At 49.6% G+C, this 19,733-nt stretch overlaps 1 pseudogene; it reads left to right on the forward strand.

Moving 5' to 3' along the window:
- Nucleotides 1-167: 167 nt before the first annotated feature.
- Nucleotides 168-13,342, forward strand: LOC133907236 (proline-rich receptor-like protein kinase PERK4; annotated as a pseudogene).
- The last annotated feature ends 6,391 nt before the right edge of the window (nucleotides 13,343-19,733 follow it).

Genomic DNA, 19,733 nt, shown 5'->3' on the forward strand with positions numbered 1-19,733 from the left:
ATTCTCTCTAGCTTAATTTTCATATAACCTTGATTGTCCATCTGTTTCTTCATACGCTAATTCGTTCTACTTTCATTATATATGATTGTGACGCCAATTCGTGATGACACGAGGCATTACAATGATGATTAAACCCAGCTTTGTTCGTCTTTTTTGCATATCTCCATCACAAATTGTCAACTGGAATAGGATGTTACTACTTCCCTAATCGTTAATTCCATGACCACAGATATACACACGTGATAAAATCAAAATGTGATCATTTTCCCTTTTAACGTTGCACAATTCCTTTCACTCTCCCTTTTGCAAGAATTTTGATATGCAACGCAACCTTGTTACACCTTCTTGTGCTAGCTCTTTAATTTGTGTTATTTTCTCTCAATTTCTTCTTGCAGGGGTTCGCAGCACAACAGCTAAGAGCTAAAGCGCTTAGCCATTAAAATAACATAAATAGCCCTCTCAAGGTAAAGAGGGTGGAGTTCTCTCCATTTTCAGGAAGAGCTCCATCCTCCCTTCCCCCAAACCAACTAATAAATGGCCTCTGCCCCAAAATCTTCGCCACCATCGGTCAACTTCACGCAGTCACCGTCGTCCCCTACTAACTCATCACCGCCGTCATCTTCGTCCTTACCGTCACCCTCACAGGCATCGACCTCACCACCAAAATCCTCTACAAACTCACCATCACCACCAAAAGGTGAATCATCCTCATCTCCAGCGTCAAAGTCATCACCCTCGCCGCCGCCGCCAAGAAAAAGTGCTAGTTCCGGGAATAGTGACGGTTCCAGCTCCAAAGATGAGAAGTCATCATCCTTGTCTTCCTCGGATGATATGGGGGCGGTCATCGCCGGCATAGTGATTGGAGTGGTGGGGTTCGCCTTGTTGATGGCCATCGTGGCATGTGTGTGCTGCTCCAAGAAGAAGAAGAAACGGCCACCCCCAATGAACATGCCCTTCTACACTGATGAGAAAGGTGAGGTGTATAAGCATGCGCCCGGTCTTACAGTATGTCACATTATCTCCAAAACTATATCAATCCTGAACTCAAATTTAGAAAAAACTGAACCATAAGATCTTGAATAAGTCAAGCTCAATTTATTTGAACATGAACCATTAAATCTTGAATGATTGATACAGATGATTTGATTTTTTTTCTTTTTAAATGGCGACAGTTTGTGAAATGGTACAAGTCCCCCGTTCTTGATTTGTTTTCTTTTCTTTTTAAATGGCGTCAGTTTGTGAACCGGTAAAAGTCATCCTTTGATGAGAGAACGTATATTTTTGAAAATTATTGGCCCTAGTAAACTGCTGATGTTTTTTCCATTCTCTAAAAAAGATGTGCTAGTGGACAATCGCATGGAAATGGAGGTCATTACATTTGACTAGTTATCTGCCCGTGTGTTGTAACCAGAGCCAAAAATTTACACACGATAACATTGTTGACTACTCTCCATCGCTCCAAACATTTGGAAAATGGAATTTGGTGCATAAATGAAGCTTGCAACGGGAGCCAAAAATTTACACACGATAATATTGTTGACTCCGCACACGTTGCAACGCACTTGTCTAAGTTTAGAAACTGAACAATAGATAACATTGTTGGGGCCAATATAAGAAATATTATCTAGATAACTGATTGTTCAGTTTCTAAATGGCATTGAACAAGTGAAATGGCCGTGTGTTGCATCGGACGCATAACTTTCACATTATATCTGGTTTGTGCAAAATATCAATTCCCATTCAACCAAGCTTGCATCAACATCTTTATTGAGCCACAACAAAGCCATACTAACTCTCCACAATTAAGCTAACGCATTTTCCCCAAGGAAACTGATTATGCAGCATGTTCTTCACAAGGGTGGCTCATTAACCTTTTATGTTAGTGTATCATGAAAGCATAGACTACTCACCGACAAAAAGGTAGAAATAACATATAACTTTAGTCGTCGTAGTAAACTGAAAACCTGACATGAGCCTTTTCAGGGAAAAAGAAAACTTATGTACCCAAGTGCTAAGTAATGCAAGTCTTAGACAATGCTTAAAATAACCACTTTGAAGTATAGAATAACTGAATTTCTTTGATTTTAGGCAGAAAAATGCCCACATGCTAACCATTTTAAAAGGAATATCATAGCTTGAATCGATGATTTCTGTAAGTCTTCACCACACTTGTTCTCCATCTTGTTAGCTGAAAGGTATTCCTTTACCTGAAAACAGAACATCATCGGGTTACAAACGTAGAAGAATGGTAGGAAGCGGGCAATATGAACAAAGCTCTTTCCCCAATTTAACTGAGAGCTTAATCTCAGACACAAGAATTGCACACTTGCTACAGTATAACTGAGAGCTTAATCTCAGACCTATAGATAAGAGAAAAACATTTCAACTGATGGCAGCCTCCCTAATTCAGTAGGCCCTGTTTCCTGTTAAGTTGAATTCATGCAAATTAACCCATAGATCCAATAAATTAGCATGACTTCACACTGTCATACATGATCACCATGATTCGGTAAGCCCAATTTTCTTTGTAGACTCCGACACCACCATCTCAATTTGAAAGAGATTTGCCTATATTTTCTTTCATTAAAAACCGAAGTCAGCAGCACATCTCAATACAAGTATCTAACATAACTATCCCATCCCAAGGAAACACTCACTGAAGTTAATCTACAAAGTCAAAACTGTGAATGAAAACAAGATAGTTAAACCCTCACCTGATCCAGCACTGCCTCAGTGATCATATCACCAGCAACCTCCTTTGACTCAGCCACCACAGCGAGCTCATCCGCAACTCACTTCCTCCCAGCAGGTGCCGAAGTGAGGACTCATGCAAACCTTTCCAGATACCTCTCCTCCTTTTGCATCATCTCGGCTGCCTTCTTCCTGGCCACGGCCACCACCACATGGTCCATGGCGTCTTCGTTCATCACCACCTCGAACGTGATTGTGTCCTTCCTGGGGAACACGAGCTCCACAAGCTTGGACAGCAGGTCGTGCCGCGTGCGCATCTCCATGGTGGCGAGCCTCCCGCTGGCATAGAACTTGAACACGTCCTGGCCCTCCTTGAGCAGGAGCGGTGTGTCCTTGCCGTCGCCGGTGCCGAGGAGGCTGAAGTTCTTGTCAAAGATGGAGTCCCTGGTGGCGAACTTGGTGGCCCAGGCGAGTGCGATCACCTCATTCTGCCGCTTCCCCGTGAAGTAGTTGAGCACGAAGCAAACCAGGAAGCTGACGCAGGCGGTCTCGAAGGAGAACGCGCGGAGGAAATCCGCGGGCCGCCTCTTTGGGGCCGGCGCCGCCTCCGTGGAGGGATCTGACGGGGTGGCCTCTGCCGCTCGGAGGTCTCGTCGGAGGAGACCGCTTCCAGCACGGGGATGCCCTCGAACTCGTCCTTGTCCCAGAGATCGAGCGCGGTCATGAGGTTCAGAGGCGCGGACGTGGCGGGGCTAGGGTTCAGTGTGGATGTCGTCGTGATGGGAGGAGACAGGGCGGAGGTGGAGAGGGAGATGGGCGGAGGCGGCGGGAGGTCATCGAGCCCCTCCTCATCATCGTCGGCGTCGAGGCCGACGGCGGCCGAGGGGAGGTCGGATCCGGTGGCGGCAGTGTGGATTCGGGCGGTGGCGCCGCGAGATGAGGCAAAGGCGAGAGGCGGCGGGGTTGTATGGTGCGGCGGCGAGGGGAGCGGGACGCGGAGCGTGTTGGGGAGGGGGAATGGGAGAGGCGGCGCTTGCGCGGCGGGAGCGGCGGCAACGACAAGAGGGCAGGGGCGGGGTTGGTGGCGTCGGTGCTGGGGTAGGGGATTTCGGCGGATCGGCGGGATCGAGAAGAGATCGGGGGTTACATTTGCGCAACTCATATTAGTTTCTGATAAATATATATTTTAATAGAACTAGATATCACAAATATATATCGATTAAAATACGATATTAAAATACAATACATAATTTATTACCATAAAGATCTATAGGTATAATTAAATAAGCATCACAATACAACGTAAAAGCGATCTATACCTTATAGGTAATTTGAGTGTAGACGAAACCAAATTTATCTATTCTTCATCTTCATCTTCGACGAAATTGGCCTTTAGATTATCTGAATTCATATATAGCAAGAATGAGTATATAAGTTACTCAGCAAGTCCTATATTAAGGGAAGACATTAGGTACATAAAGGTAGATCAAAGATAAAACTGTATAGTCTTTAGGTTTTGCAGAAATCTAGTTTTCGATGCAATGTTTAATTTGCAAAGACTATCTTAAAATATTGTTGAGGAAAACACATAAGTTGAGTTTATGGGGGTTGTTGGTTCTGGAGGAGATATTTCTATCCCGTCAGGTCTCAAACTTCTTTGGTCGATGGACACACAGTCTGGGATACTTTAGGCATATAACCAACACCTTTTGAAAACACGGGTACACTGCCCACTCACACGCCAAGGAGATACTCACGTCGGAAAGCTAATCATTGTGATCGAATCATAGCATGTCCTTAACCGATGACACAGCTATCCAAATAGGTTTAACACTCTGCAGATGTTATACACTTTACGCATAAGATATGCACAAACTCCAACCTTAGTAACTGGTGGAACTGTCATAATGAGACTCAATGTCCTCACAACGTAGTCACAATATTCACCCATGGGGCACTAATATACCAGGGGCCTTCGAATATCCACGGAAAGGACTACTTAGCAGTTCCAAGGCTCTGACATACACTTAACAATATCACCAGTCGAATCTTAGGTTACGTACTGCCCAAGTCTTCTCCTAGTCCCTATTGTCACTACCAGCCTTTGAGTGGGTACCGAACTAAGTTAAAGGGGTTGGGTCAAGTCTTACCTATTCAGGTCATGTGGTTGTACGATTGAATACTAAGTAGAATGTCATAGCGAACCGGTCCTTATACGATTGATGCAAGTGTCTCCTAGCAAGAACACCATAAAAGTGAACTTTGCTCCAAGGTAGTTGTTCCCACCTTTATGGGAACTTACTCACCCCCTTTAACAATACACTAGAGTTTTCCAAGAACACAAATTTCACACACACATACACCAAACACACCACACTTCATTTTGTTTTGAAAAAGCAAGATTAACATATGTAATTATCCTGGTTCTTTCATTTGAGCAAAGCAATCATAAGTATGCTAGTAAACAAGTATTCATCCAAATAATTATTATAGTTGATGTTGGAGATCTTCTAGGGTTTCAACGGAATAAACGTGACAATATCAAGGCATGACATAAACAAGCTAGGTCATAACTATATTAGGATATTTATTAAAATTACATTTATTAACTTAAACATGCATATCCCTATAATTTGAAACAATGGTTCTACGGGTTGTATTTGAAAATATAGGATCAACATGATCAATGATGTAGGACTTGCCTTCATTGAAGTCCTTGTCTGCTCATTCTTCAAACTCTGGATCCTCTGGGTCTTCCTCGAACACGCCTTCCTCTAACAAACACAACATACGACAAAAGCGCACACACCAACAACCAATCAAATGATTATATTAATAATAATTAAATTACAAAAATTATGGAATTGACATGGTTGGGTAGATCTTGAATTTAGATGAATATCGGTGGAAGAATCGTCAAAAACAGAGTTAGGACGGAGGAGAAACGTGCTTCAGAAGTTTTATTGGGAAAGAAAATCAGGAAAAAGGAAAAGGAATATTCTCACAATATTCCTCGACTCGGTTTAGCTCACAGCTCGGCTAGGCAGGCCACCTGTCAGTGAGAGGGAGAGAGAATAAGGGAGAGGGAGAGGTGGCTGGCTCGGACGGATCGAGCAGAGAGAGCGAGAGGCGGAGGGAGAGAGGGGAGAGAGGGAGGAGGCGATGGCGGCGACGGACGGTGGGCGCGCTGGCGACAGAGGGCGGCGACAGCTCCGACGAGAGGTAGGGCAAAGGAGCGGCGACCAGATTCGACCCGGGCGGGGATGGATCTGGCCAGCGAGGGCGACGGCCAGTGACGGAGAAGAAGCGGCGACCGACGAAGGCAAGGAAGGCGGGCTAAGGTACGGTTCTTTGGTGGGAAGGGATAGAGAGGGGAAGGGTGGTGGAGCTCACCAACGGCGGGTTCTGGTGTGGTGGCGGTGGCGGCGGCGGTGCTCGGAGAAGGAGTGAAGAAGTGGAGGTGAGGGAGAGAGAGGTGGTGTTGCGCTGTGGAGAGGAGAAAGAGGGCACTGTTGCTCTTTATAGGGTGACAGCAAGGGCACGACGGCGGAGCGGAGCACAAGTAGATGCTCAGGGCTCGAGGGAGCGACACAGGGTGCGAGGCGAGGCGCAGGGTGCGAGGTTGGCTGCGACGCGCGGTGACGGGACAGGTGATGTGGCGCGGCGCAGAGTAGAGAGAGGCGACGGGACAAGCGGCGCAGCACGGAGCATAGTAGAGAGCTGCGCCGGGTCATGAGGGGAGAGAGATTTTTTTTTGATTTTCTGGGAGAACACGGGTGTGACAGGAAGGAGCCGCGAGGGATCGTGCGGTCGAGGAGATCATGCGGACGAGCGGCGTGCGGAGAGGCAGAGGAATATTCCTCACAGATCATATATGCCTTATATTTTTTGAAGTAGGAGAGATTCTTTTTAAATAAGAGATGCTTCTCAGCTATTTTATTCTCATAAAAAGCCATTGTTATTTTTTCTTCCTCCCTTCCTCGCTCCGCCATTTGATCCTCCTCCTGTCTTCGGTCGACGGCGCTCCCACGGCCAAATCCAACATTGTCGCGAATTTCAGTGACTTGACGGCTAGGACCAAGTGCTAAAAAATGGGAAATTATTGATGCATGCAGGCAACATGTACTACCCGAACGCCGGGCTTCCTCCCAAGTGGGAGCAGTATGGCAGCAACGGCAGCATCCCTCCTCCACCAGGGTGGCACCAGCACGGCGGCGGGAACCCGCTGTCACCACAACCAGGCTTGACGGCGGTGCCCCTGAGTGGAGAGATGGGTGTCCCTTACTCATCTGGCCCCCACGGCTCTCCACTCCCGCCTCCATCGCTGAACGTGGCGCTCGGGTTCTCCAAGAGCTCCTTCTCGTATGAGGAGCTTGTGGCTGCGACGTTAGGGTTCTCGTCAGCGAACATGTTGGGGCAGGACGGGTTCGGGTACGTGTACAAGGGCGTGCTCACCGGTAGTGGGAAGGAGGTAGCGGTGAAGCAGCTCAAGTCCGACAGCGGGCAGGGGGAGCATGAGTTCCAGGCGGAGGTGGAGATCATCAGCCGCGTGCACCACCGCCACCTTGTGTCGCTCGTCGGCTACTGCATCGTCGGCATCCAGAGGATGCTCGTCTACGAGTTCGTGGCCAACAACACGCTAGAGCACCATTTGTATGGCAAGGGCGTCCCCGTCATGGACTGGCCCACCCGCATGAAGATCGCGCTCGGCTCCGCCAAGGGCCTCGCCTACCTCCACCAAGACTGTGAGTGCCCTTGTCGTCGTTTTGGGTTACGTGCACACAAACTAATATAATTGTGAATGCATTGCAGGCCATCCTCGGATCATCCACCGTGACATCAAGGCGGCCAACATCCTGTTGGACAACAACTTTGAGGCCATGGTGGCGGACTTCGGGCTCGCGAAGCTGACAACGGACACCAACACGCACGTGTCGACGTGCGTCATGGGCACCTTCGGATACCTGGCGCCGGAGTACGTGTCCAGCGGGTGTTACTTGTAATCTTGTGCTTGTTCATGTCTTAGCTTTAGCGTTCAATAAGCCAGCCAGGTAGCAACGACTGTGCACGTTTGTAGTACTTGACGCATGCAGGTCCATGCGGAGCGCGTCCTAGTCTTCAGGGAATTGCACGCGGTGTGTTCGTGTGGACGTGGGATGGCACGGCCAGTCGAGCGGCATGCCGCGGATGTAGGGCAGTTCACTGCCATTTTTAGGGGTTAGATTTCCTTTATATTCAAGCAATGCATACAGAAAACGCAGCCAGTTTATGCAGCACCAAAACTTGTGTGTTCGTGCGTGTTTTTATGCTTGTTTCAGGTGATCGCCGGCGACAAGAGCTCGCCGAGATTTACAACAATTGGTATCAGAGCCGGCGGCAAGCTTGGGATCGATCACGGCGAGGTTCCGCCGCTGGAATCAGGATCTGGCAATCCGCTATGCGCTCATGACGAACACCGGCGACAAGACCCCTCCCAGTACCCCTCCTGGTGGGAAGAAGGCGGATGTCGACGCCGGTGGCAGCAGTAAGGAGGAGGGTGTCGTCCGTGAGATTGGCGGGGCGATGAACTGGCCGCTTCTCACCAAGACCAATTACACGGAGTGGTCTTTGGTGATGAAAATCAAGATGCATGCGTGTAATCTCTGGGAGGCTGAGCTCAGAGGTGTCTCGATGCAGGAAGATCGAATGGCGCTCAATGTGATCACGAGCGCCGTGCCACCGGAGATGGTGGCGGCGTTGGCGGTGAAGGAGACTGCGGCTGAGGCATGGGATGCCGTGAAGTCAATGCTAGTTGGCAGCGAGTGGGTGCGGAAGATGAAGGCACAGTGCCTGTGGTGGGAGTTCGAGTCGATCCGCTTCCATGACGGCAAGAACGTCGACGACTTCACCATGCGCCTCTCCAACCTCGTCGCCGCGCTCGGGATGGTGGACGAGACGATTGAGCCGCACAAGGTCTTGGAGAAGCTCCTCCGCGTCATCCCCAAGAGGTTGTCCCAGGTCATCATCGCCATCGAGGTAACGGTAGACCTCACGAAGCTAATGCTGGAGGATGTGAGCGGGCATCTGCGTGCGGCAGAAGATCATGCAGCAGAAGATGATGCGCCGCCACCACCATGCGCCGACGGCAAACTCTACCTCACCGAGGAGGAGTGGGTGGCTCAGTCAAGGGAGCGCCAGAAGGGAGAAGGATCCTCGAGTGGATCCAAGTCTGGCAATCGCTGGAGGCGACCGCGTCGGAGCTCGTCCAGCGGCGGTGGAGCCAACTTGGGTGCGCGCCGGGAGGTGAGCAAGGACGAGTGCCGTAGGTGCGGCAAGACATGCCATTGGGCCAGAGATTTCCATTCCAAGCCCAAGAACAGGGAGGCCCACGTTGCGCAAGCTGAAGAGGAGGAGCCCACCTTGCTGATGGCTAGGGTGAGTTCAGTCCAGATCCGCCCTACGCCGCCGCCCGATGGAGTCAACGCCCCGCCGCCGGCGATCTCGACGCCGCAGGAGCAAGCCCCGGTCTGGCTGGTGGAGGCGCGGGCGTTTGCGCAGCTGGATGGCGAGGGCACCGCTGATGACGCCCTCTGGTACCTCGACACGGGCGCGATGAATCACATGATTAGATCATGCGCCGTCTTCTCCGAGATTGACGACAGCGTCTACGGCACGGTGAGGTTCGGGGATGGGTCCGTCATCAACATCGTAGGGCGCGGGACGATGCTCTTCGCCTACAAGACCAGGGAGCACCGGCAGCTCACTGGCGTCTATCACATCCCGCGCCTTGACACCAACCTCATCAGCGTCGGGCAGCTGGACGAGGATGGCTACGACATCCACATCGACCACGGCGTGATGCGGATCCGCGACGAGTAGCGATGTCTTCTCGCCCGAGTCAAGCGCTCCCCCAACCGCCGCTACACCATCCGACTCCACATCGCGTGCCTAGTGTGCCTGGCGGCACGGCGTGTGGACGATGCGTGGCACTGGAACCAGCGCTTCGACCACATCAGCTTCCAGGCGTTGCGGAAGTTGGCGAGCGGTGGGATGGTGTGCAGCTTGCCGCACATTGATCATGTAGATCAAGTGTGCAACAGCTACCTAGCGGGGAAGCAGTGGCGCAACGCGTTCCGGCGCAGGCAAGGCGATGAGCTATGGAGGTCCTCGACCTGGTGGACGGTGACACATGCGGGCCCATCTCACCAACGACGCCGAGCGGCAACCGCTACTTCTTACTGCTGGTAGATGACATGAGCCGGTTCATGTGGCTATGTCTTCTCGCAAGCAAGGACCAAGCGTCGGTGGCCATCCGGCGATTCAAGGCGGCAGCTGAGGTCGAATTGGGGCGCAAGCTCAAGGTGTTGCGCACCGACCGCGGAGGAGAATTCACTTCGGTGGAATTAAGAGCCTACTGCACGGAGGAGGGCGTGCAACGACAGCTCACGGCCCCCTACTCGCCGCAACAGAAAGGGGTCATGGAGCGCTGCAACCAGACCGTCGTCGGCATGGCAAGGAGCATGATCAAGGCGAAGGAGCTCCCGGGCGCGTTCTGGGGTGAGGCTGTCACAACGGCGGTCTTCATCCTCAACCGCTCACCGACGCGCAGCCTTGACGACAAGACCCCCTTTGAAGCCTGGAGCGGTGAGCGGCCGGCGGTGGGCTTCTTCTGCATTTTTGGATGCATCGCGCATGTGCGGAACACCCGGCCACACCTGAAGAAGTTGGAAGACCGCAACACGCCAATGATCTTTGTTGTCTATGAGGTAGGATTGAAGGCGTACAAGATGTTTAATCCTATGGATGGTCGCGTGCACGTGACGCGCGATGTCGTCTTCGATGAGGTAGCCCAGTGGGACTGGGGCGCAGACACCAGTGGCGGCGAGGGTGGCACACGTGGGACATTCAACGTCGAGCACTTTGTGAGCAGGGAGTACACGACTGAGGTGGGTGAGGCTGCAAGGGGGAGCCTTGCAGCGGTGTACTCCCTGCCCACGGCGCCAGCGGCCGACACGCCCATGACACCTGGGGCGCCTGCTACTGCCGCGACGCCCGTGACACCTGCTCCTGCGTCACCCGCGCCTGTCGAGTTTGAGACGTCACCCACCGACTTCGACGATGAACTTGATGCGAATCACGACGACGACGCTCCTGTTCGCTTCCGCACCCTCGACAATGTCTTGGGGCCCGGAATGCCGCCTAGGCTCGCAGCGCGGGTCCTCGACGGTGGCGAGCTGCTGTTCACCACTGCGGAGGAGCCTACATCGTTCAAGGAGGCCAAGAAGCACCCGTGCTGGCGGCGAGCGATGGAGGAGGAGATGAAGTCGATCGAGGAGAACAAGACGTGGAACCTCGTCGACCTCCCCATTGGCCACAAGCCCATTGGCTTGAAGTGGGTCTTCAAGGTCAAGCGGGATGAACACGTCGTTGTCGTGAAGCATAAGGCGCGTCTCGTGGTGAAGGGATACATCCAGCGCCCGGGGATTGACTTCGATGAGGTCTTTGCTCCGGTGGTGCGCATGGAGTCCATCCGGCTGCTGCTAGCCGTCGCGGCGCACGAAGGTTGGGAAGTCCATCATATGGATGTGAAGAGCGCGTTCCTCAATGGGGATCTGCTGGAGGAGGTGTATGTCTCCCAGCCAGTTGGGTTCGTCATCGACGGTGCCGAGCACAAGGTGTTGCGGCACAAGAAAGCGCTCTACGGTCTTCATCAAGCGCCCAGGGCCTGGAATGCCAAGCTCGATGACAGTCTTCTGTTGCTTGGTTTTCGGAAGAGCACGGCGGAGCACGGGGTGTACGTCCGCGGGACAGGGGAAGCGTGGCTTGTCGTTGGCGTGTACGTCAACGATTTGATCATCATGGGGCACAATGGCATCAGCAAGTTCAAGGCCGAGATGATGAAGATGTTCAGGATGAGCGATCTTGGATTGTTGTCCTACTACCTCGGGCTTGAAGTGCAGCAAATGAAGAACGGCATCAGCGTCGGACAGGCCGCCTACGCTGCAAAGCTCGTTGAGCGGAGCGACATGTCAGGCTGCAATGTCTGTGCTGTGCCAATGGAGTCCCGGCTCAAGCTGAGCAAGACGAGCAACAGCCCCCTGGTGGACGCGATGGAGTACCGGAGTATCGTCGGTGGACTCAGGTACCTGGAACACGCGGCCCGACATCGCCTACGAGGTGGGGTTTGTGTGTCGCTTCCTGGAGCAGCCGCGAGAGGAGCACCATGCGGCGGTGAAGCATCTTCTTCGGTATATAGCAAGTACGCTTGATCATGGCGTGTTCTACAGAAAGGCGGAGAAGGGAGATCATCGGTTGATCGGTTTCAGCGATAGCGATCATGCTGGTGACATTGATGATCGGAGGAGCACCAGTGGCGTGCTGTACTATCTCGGCGCCAGCCCTATCACCTGGCAATCAAGCAAGCAGAAGGTGGTGGCCCTTTCTTTGTGTGAAGCTGAGTACATTGTCGCTGCAAATGGTGCTTGTCAAGGAGTCTGGTTGGCTCAGCTGCTGAAGGACCTCCTTGGGCCAGAGCCTGGAGCACCAGTCCTCAAGGTGGACAACAAGTCCGCCATTGATCTCAGTAAGAACCCCGTCCACCACGATAGGAGTAAGCACATAGATACAAAAATTCATTACATTAGAGAGTGTGTGGATGGCGGGAAGATCATCCTCGAGCAGATTTCCACCTTGGATCAGCTCGCGGACATACTGACGAAATCACTCGGTCGTGTGAAATTCCAAGAGCTGTGTGACCGAATTGGCGTCGTCAACCTCAAGCTCCAGCATCAGGATTAGGAGGAGATTGTTACTTGTAATCCTGTGCTTGTTCATGTCTTTGCTTTAGCGTTCAATAAGCCAGCCAGGTAGCAACGGTTGTGCACGTTTGTAGTGCTTTACGCATGCAGGTCCATGCGGAGCGCGTCCTAGTCTTCAGGGAAGTGCGCGCGGTGTGTTCGTGTGGACGTGGGGTGGCATGGCCAGTCGAGCGGCATGCCGCGCATGTAAGGCAGTTCACTGCCATGTTTAGGGGTTAGATTTCCTTTATATTCAAGCAATGCATACAGAAAACGCAGCCAGTTTATGCAGCACCAAAACTTGTGTGTTCGTACGTGTTTTTGCGCGTGTTTCAGGTGATCGCCGGCGACAAGAGCTCGCCTTGATTTACAACAGCGGGATGCTGACGGACCGCTCGGACGTTTTCTCCTTCGGCGTCATGCTGCTGGAGCTCTTAACGGGGCGGCGTCCCATCGACACCACCAACTTCATGGAGGACAGCCTCGTGGACTGGGCGCGCCCGCTGCTGGGCGCCGCGCTGGAGGGGGGCACGGGCTTCGTGGAGCTCGTGGACGAGCGCCTCGGCGGCGAGTACTCGGCCGTGGAGGTGGAGCGCATGGCGGCCTGCGCCACCGCCAGCATCCGGCACTCGGCGAGGCGCCGGCCCAAGATGAGCTAGATCGTGCGCGCGCCGGAGGGCGACGCGTCGCTGGACGACCTGCACCAGGACGGCGTGAAGCCGGGGCAGAGCGTGCTCTTCTCGGGCGGCGGCTCCGACAACATCTCCCGGCTCCGGCAGCTCGCGTTCCACAGCGGCGACTACACCACCGACGACTACACCGACGACTACAGCACCGACTCATCATCCACCGGACGGCCACTGCGCAGGCCATGATGATGAACTGACTGACTACATTACACACACATATGCATGCATATATAGATACTAGTATAGATCGTTTAATTTGTAAAAGAGAGGGAGAGAGAGCTCCAGCAGATTGAAGGGAAGGAATTGAAGCAAGTAACTGTAAGCGATATATGATCGACATGATGAGGAGATGCACGGTTGATTTTCTTAAGCCACCATGCACACGATTACATTAGAAAAACGAGAAATCGGCATCGGAGGTGTCTTAACAGTTATGCTTACAGGATATAAAATTAGGATAAAGAACCACAAACGGGAAAGACAGCGAAAAACGAAACTAAGATGAATTTTCCCAGCTTTCTCTGATAGTTGTTAAGGTATGGGCACCCTCCATACCCTACACCATTGCCTCCTCCTGCATCTTGTGAAGCAGTGAGCATTCTGTCAGTTCTTCAACTTGAAAAGTCCTAAGATTTCGTTCTTTCCACCATTCCTAAGCACCAAGATGATCAACGTCTTGATGCATTTCTTCAAGCTTCTCAGCTGGCAGATGCGCTCTTTCCATCAAGATTCGATGGAGTCCATGCTGGTCCATGAGTTCAGGTGCAAGAAAGGTAGATGCAGCCATCCTGCAATGCGTGTCCATAGGCTCCTAGCGACTGGGCACTCAATGAACAGGTGCACCAAGGTCTCGAGATTACGGAGGCACATTACGTGGAAATATTGGTTTTGGCACTGCGGGAGCTGCAAGCGTTGAGCCATCCATTTGTGATATTGTGTGAGAAGCCATACAAAAAATTTACACTTCGGCGGTGCCGGTGCCCACACCTTCTAAATTAGCTTCTTGTATCCTTTGTCCGACAATTCCCTAAACTAAGCCTAGTATGCCGACAGTGTTGTGTATTTGCCTTGCGCCGTTAGCGTCCAGCTGTGTTCTCCATAAATTGGGTTAGTGAGGTTCACTAACAACTCATCCCAAAGTACAAGGATACCCCCCTTAACACCATCAGCCAGCAAGAAGAAATTGCTAAGTAAGTTTGCTCCGGCAATTTGATGTAAACGCTCAGTAGAAACATTTTGCAGTTGTATTTCTTGTATGCAAGAAATCGCACAGCGTGAAGAGTGCAACATCTCCCTGACAGTATCACGTGGGGCTCCCTCATTTAACCCCTTACATTCCAACTAAAAATCGAAATTGATTGATCATTCATTGGGAAACCGGCTAACACAACTAAAGAAGTTCCAATGGGATGTTTTGGCATTCCCTCGCCAGGACAACTACACGGCCAACAATGCCTACTGCAAGGCGGCACTTTAGGGGATTTAAAAGACAGAAACTAAGGCGACTGAAACTTAGCCTGAAGAAAGCTACCAGGCCAGCCATGCCTGCTGCTAGGCGGCGCTTTAGGGGATTTAAAATGCTAAGACTAATACATCTGGAGCTTGGGCTTAACATGGATAGAAACAAAGGCAATAGAAGGAATTGCTTCAACATCCAGCTATAGAGCTCCACCGCCGTCCATGATGGCTTGTGCTGCAGCCACCGGACGTGGGGTTGCATCAATACGACAGATTGTACTCAATCCCTTGGCGATCTTCGATGGCAGCGGCTTCTTGTATATTCTTGTACTCGGTGAGAAATCAATTGGAAATATGCCTTAATTCATTTGTGATGAGTGATCGACAAGTTTGTTTGATTTGATTTTATGGTGCTTGAGCTTGCCTTTGTACTGCAGTGATGATCTTGCTAATCAAAGTTTGGATTGGAATTGGCAATTTTGTCTGTGTCCAGGAGAAATGATAGCACCGGATAGTTCTGTGCTCTGGTTTTTGCCTTCACCGGAAGGTCCCGCGTTTGGCGGGTTGAGAGTATCGGAGCATTTCAGCGCATAATCAGAAAGAGAAGTCTTCACGGGATGATCCGGTGATGATGTGTTATGAGCGCCGAACCATTTCTTACAGAGAAGAAGTTTTTGACACCAATTGCCGGATGTTCCGGTATTGTAGACTTGTGCTCACCAGACTATTTTTTCTAGAGTTGTTGCAAAGGGCTAGTCTAGGGGAGATGCATACACCGGACATTCCGGTGTCTGGAGAGTTCACACCGGAGTATATCGCAGGACTATTTCTTGTAGATAGAAAATTTTTCAGAGGAAAATGGAGTTCCTCACACCAGATGTTCCAGTGCTAAAAGGCAATGCACACCGGAACAACTGGTGTTCACATTTTTGTCTGAGATGTGCTATAACTGAGGATTTTGATTATGGACTAATCTGTAATGGAGTTGGAGATATGTGTTTGCTTATCTTATGTTGTGCAGGCAATGGATGCAACTTGGCGTTTGATGGCGGGATGATCGGGGCCAAGCGGGGTGCTTGATGTCGGACGATCGGGGAAGCCGAGCGGAGTCAAGGGTGATCCTAGCTGTGCACATGGAGGTCAAGTAAAATATGGAACAAAGGATGAAGATGGCGTGTTGACAAAGTCAAGCGAAGGGGATGCCGGTGCAAGTGACAAGACGGCCCGAGGGATCGGGAGTGGGATAGACTTGCCGGTGGTCAAGATTGCAAGACGGAGTACACATGTCGATATTAGAATGCTTGCTTCGGGTCAGAGCAAACGACAGTGTGTCACGCTTTGAGAAGTGTGCAAGGAGGTTTCACGGTTTGACCTCAAAACCGTGGGTGGATGGAGTGCATATGGCATCATCGTGAAGCTAGCGTCGAGGCAAAACTAAGCCATGAAGAAGTCACAGCCGTCCAATGGATGGAGTAGAAAATAGACCAAAATACCCTCAGTGGTAGGTAGGAGTGTACTACAAGAGAGTGGTAGTTTGGGAACAAGAAAACTTGGCATCCAAAAAAGCTCCCAAGGTCTATAAATAGAGGGGTAGGACTGTGTGAGAGGTTTGAGCTAGCTATTAGAGAATTGTGTGGTTGAGTTTTTGGAGAGGGAGAGAGGAGTGCTTAGCCTTTGTATAGGTCAGAGCTTTTGAGAGTGAAACATTTTTGTAATCCGTCTAAAATAGGGCTGACTTTTTAAAGTAATGAAGTGTATGTTTTCTCCAAATATTGTGTTCATCTCCTTCTAGTTTCCTTCTATTGGCTTTGAGCTTTGTTGCGAGTTTTTCCATTTGGATGTGATTTTCGTTTCGAATTTTGGGTTGAATTTTCAGTATTTTGTGAAGTTTTTCTTCTTATTGCTAGAGGCATAAAATTTACATGCAAATACATACAAATAGGTCTTGAATTCCTGTGCCTCTAATCCAACAACTTGGAAAGTTTCTTCTCACGGTGTCCATCTCTTTGTTCTTTGAATTGTCTTCTCTAAGTTGCAATCTTTTGTGGCAATGACTTGTGGGATGAGCACCAATGGAACCTATAGTTCATCAACTCCTATGAGAGCCATGTTCTGTCTTGGAGATTTTCTTTGGAACTAAGATTTCTCTTTGTTTTGCTTCCACTTCTGATTTGAGTTGCGTTGGATGATCAAAATAGGAGAAGGCCATCAAATTTCAAAAGAAATTTTGTGAGGCGCCTATTCACCCCCCTCTAGTTGTCATTCTCGGTCCTACAATTGGTATCAGATCCATTTTGATCACCGGTTGACCTTAACCGGCTCTGTGATCCGTAAGCGACAATGGAGAGAAGTGGAAAGATTCTGCTGTTTAATGACCGTGATATTTTGTACTGGAAGGTGCATATGAAGGCTTGTCTTATAAGCCAAGGAAGTGCAATATGAGATAGTTGATTTCAACAATGAGATTCTTGTTGCTCGCATGACTCAGGTTCAAATCGTATAGTATGAGGCCAACAACAAGGCTATAAATATTTTGTTCACAAGCCTGAGTTGGAATAAGTTTGACAGGGTTCAACACTGTCACGTCCCAAAATCTGTAATGGCGTGTTTAATATTAAACATGAGTCATTAGCTTCAAGTTCGAATTTGAAACGCTTTCGATCGCTAGATTGAAATTTGAATTGCAAATTCGTGATCAGATACTTCTAAGGATTTTAATCACGACATAAAAATTTCATAGATTTTCGGAGCACAATAGCACCTCAATTTGGATTAATGAGGTGGGAGAAAAGAAAATGAGAGAGAAAATTGAATTAGAAGCAAATTTGGGATTGATCACTTGCATGTGGGCCCATTTGAGTGGAAAAGATCTCTCCCTCTCACTCGAAAGGGGCATCCACCTCTCTCTCTCTCCCTCCCACTCCCCACGTGCTCTCTCTCTCTCTCTCTCTCTTGTTGGCCGACCACCCCACAGGAGCTCACTCCCTCTCCCCTCTCTCTCTAGCTCTCTCCCTCTCTCCCTTGGTTCCCACCTCTACAAGTGAAACCGAGGTACGTATGTGGTACCTACGCGACCACACGTTCGAGATCTACTCATCCGTCCAATCCTTTTTCATTTTTCCGAAGGATCCAAGCCGGTGTTGATCTCTCTCGGTGTTTAGGTTGAAGTGTTTGGAGCACCAGAGTTCTTCTTTGTCCCGGACTTTCCGCTTCTTCCCGAAGGTCACAAAGCGGGGCAAAAGCATCCTTTGTGAGTCCTTTAGGCTTCCCATGGCATGAACGCGCATTTGGATGATCGATTTTGGATTTAGATCGATTTTTGTGAAATAAGCGTTCTTGAACATTAGGAGCGAATTATGGATTTGGTTGAGATTTGATTTAGAAATTGAGTTGCTAGGTGGTTAGTTAAGTTCTAGACTCTCTAAACTCTCCCAAATATGTCCCCATTTGGAATGAAAAAGATCGCAAATCGATTTGGCAAAATTTCCCTTCAAATAGGAGCAGTTCTGGAAAGTCCGGAACCTCCAAAAAATTGTCCGGAGGTTCCGCAGTCCGGAACCTCCGCGAAAAAGTGCAGATAGTCCGCAAAAATGCGGAGGTTCCGCATAAAAGTGCGGAGGGTCCGCAGTTACTATTTATCAGGCGCGTTGAGGCTTGTCAAATTCATAATTAATTCATCTGAACTCCAAACTATGTGAGACCAATTGTGTTAGCTTCGTATGAGTGTGAACTACGTGTTAAAAATGTTGGAACTCCAGAAAATATTTTTGAGAATTAGTGAGTTAATTAAATGTGTTTCGGCTTGTTTAGGTCATGGTTAGTTGTTGCCATGTCCTAAAATTATGAAACCACTTTTGTTAGCCTTGTATTAACATGCTCTACACATTAAAAATACTATGAGCCATGAGATGAGTGTTTGAATTCCGTTGGTTAATGAAATACATGCTGAGGTTTAATGAGTCATTGAAATGGTTTTAATCTTTAACATTTCATAATTAAATGAATCTAAACCCCTTATATAGTGTATGACCATGTTTAGATAGAGTGTGTCTAGTGTTCATGTTGAATCGATCAACAAATCGGCGAAAACACATTTCCTGTCAATGTTCGGAGTGTCCGGAAAAATGTCTGGAAGGTCCGCATAAATGCGGAAGATTCGGAGAAATCTCTAGATAGTCCAGAGAATCCCTGAGTTGCGCAATGTCCGGATGTTCCGCATAATTTTGCGGATAGTCCGCATATGTCCGGAGGTTCCGCACTTTCAGCAACTTTTCAAATTGGTTTAAATCCCAATTTTATTCTAGCTCGTATGTTTGCACTTTTAACATGTTTTGCGCATCTTATGGCATGCATTGTTGCATTTCATCCATACTCATGGCATTGCACGTGTTATTCTTTTTAGAGAACGCCGATCCGACGATTCCGACGAGCGAGGGCGATCTGGAGGCACCCCACCTTTTATCTAGGGCAGCAAGGCAAGCATCTATCATATTGCACCTTTGTCGTATTGAATGATGTCTAAATATTAATAAATTATGCTTATGTATAGGTTTGCATGTATAGGAAGTTAATGTTGGGTTTTGATGGGTAGATCCTATGTTGAATTGCATTATCTCTACCTTGATGTATTGTTGATCCATATCCTTGTAGCCTGGGTTTAATCATGCTAAGGTATAACTTAAAAGTGACGCGCGATGCTTAGCAATGCATAGGTCCTCGGTAGAAGTCGAGCAGTGGAACATCCCATTGTTCGCAAGCTATAGGTTAATTACCTTCACAATGATTACAATGTTGGGTCGATGATGTTGGTTGGTGAGTGGTGAGTATGAGACGAGATGTAGGCGGTATTAGGGGTGTCGTTTGCCACGATGGAAAGTCCAGGGGGTAGGTCGGGAGAGGAAACCCGAGTGTCATAGACCGCTTGCATCGTTTAAGGCCGTCCATCGGTACCGTTGGCTTTAGCACTTACCTTACTCACCACATGCCGATCTAATGGTAAGGCGAGCTGAATACCTTCGCAGTTGTGGCTTTGTGGGGTCTAAACAAGGATGGTGTGAGCGGACGGGCTTGTAAGCGGTACTAGTTTGCTCCGGGAGTAGTTATAGTACTCTCATGCCGA

The sequence above is a fragment of the Phragmites australis genome, chromosome 24 (assembly GCF_958298935.1).
Source record: "Phragmites australis chromosome 24, lpPhrAust1.1, whole genome shotgun sequence".
Taxonomy (NCBI): domain Eukaryota; kingdom Viridiplantae; phylum Streptophyta; class Magnoliopsida; order Poales; family Poaceae; genus Phragmites; species Phragmites australis.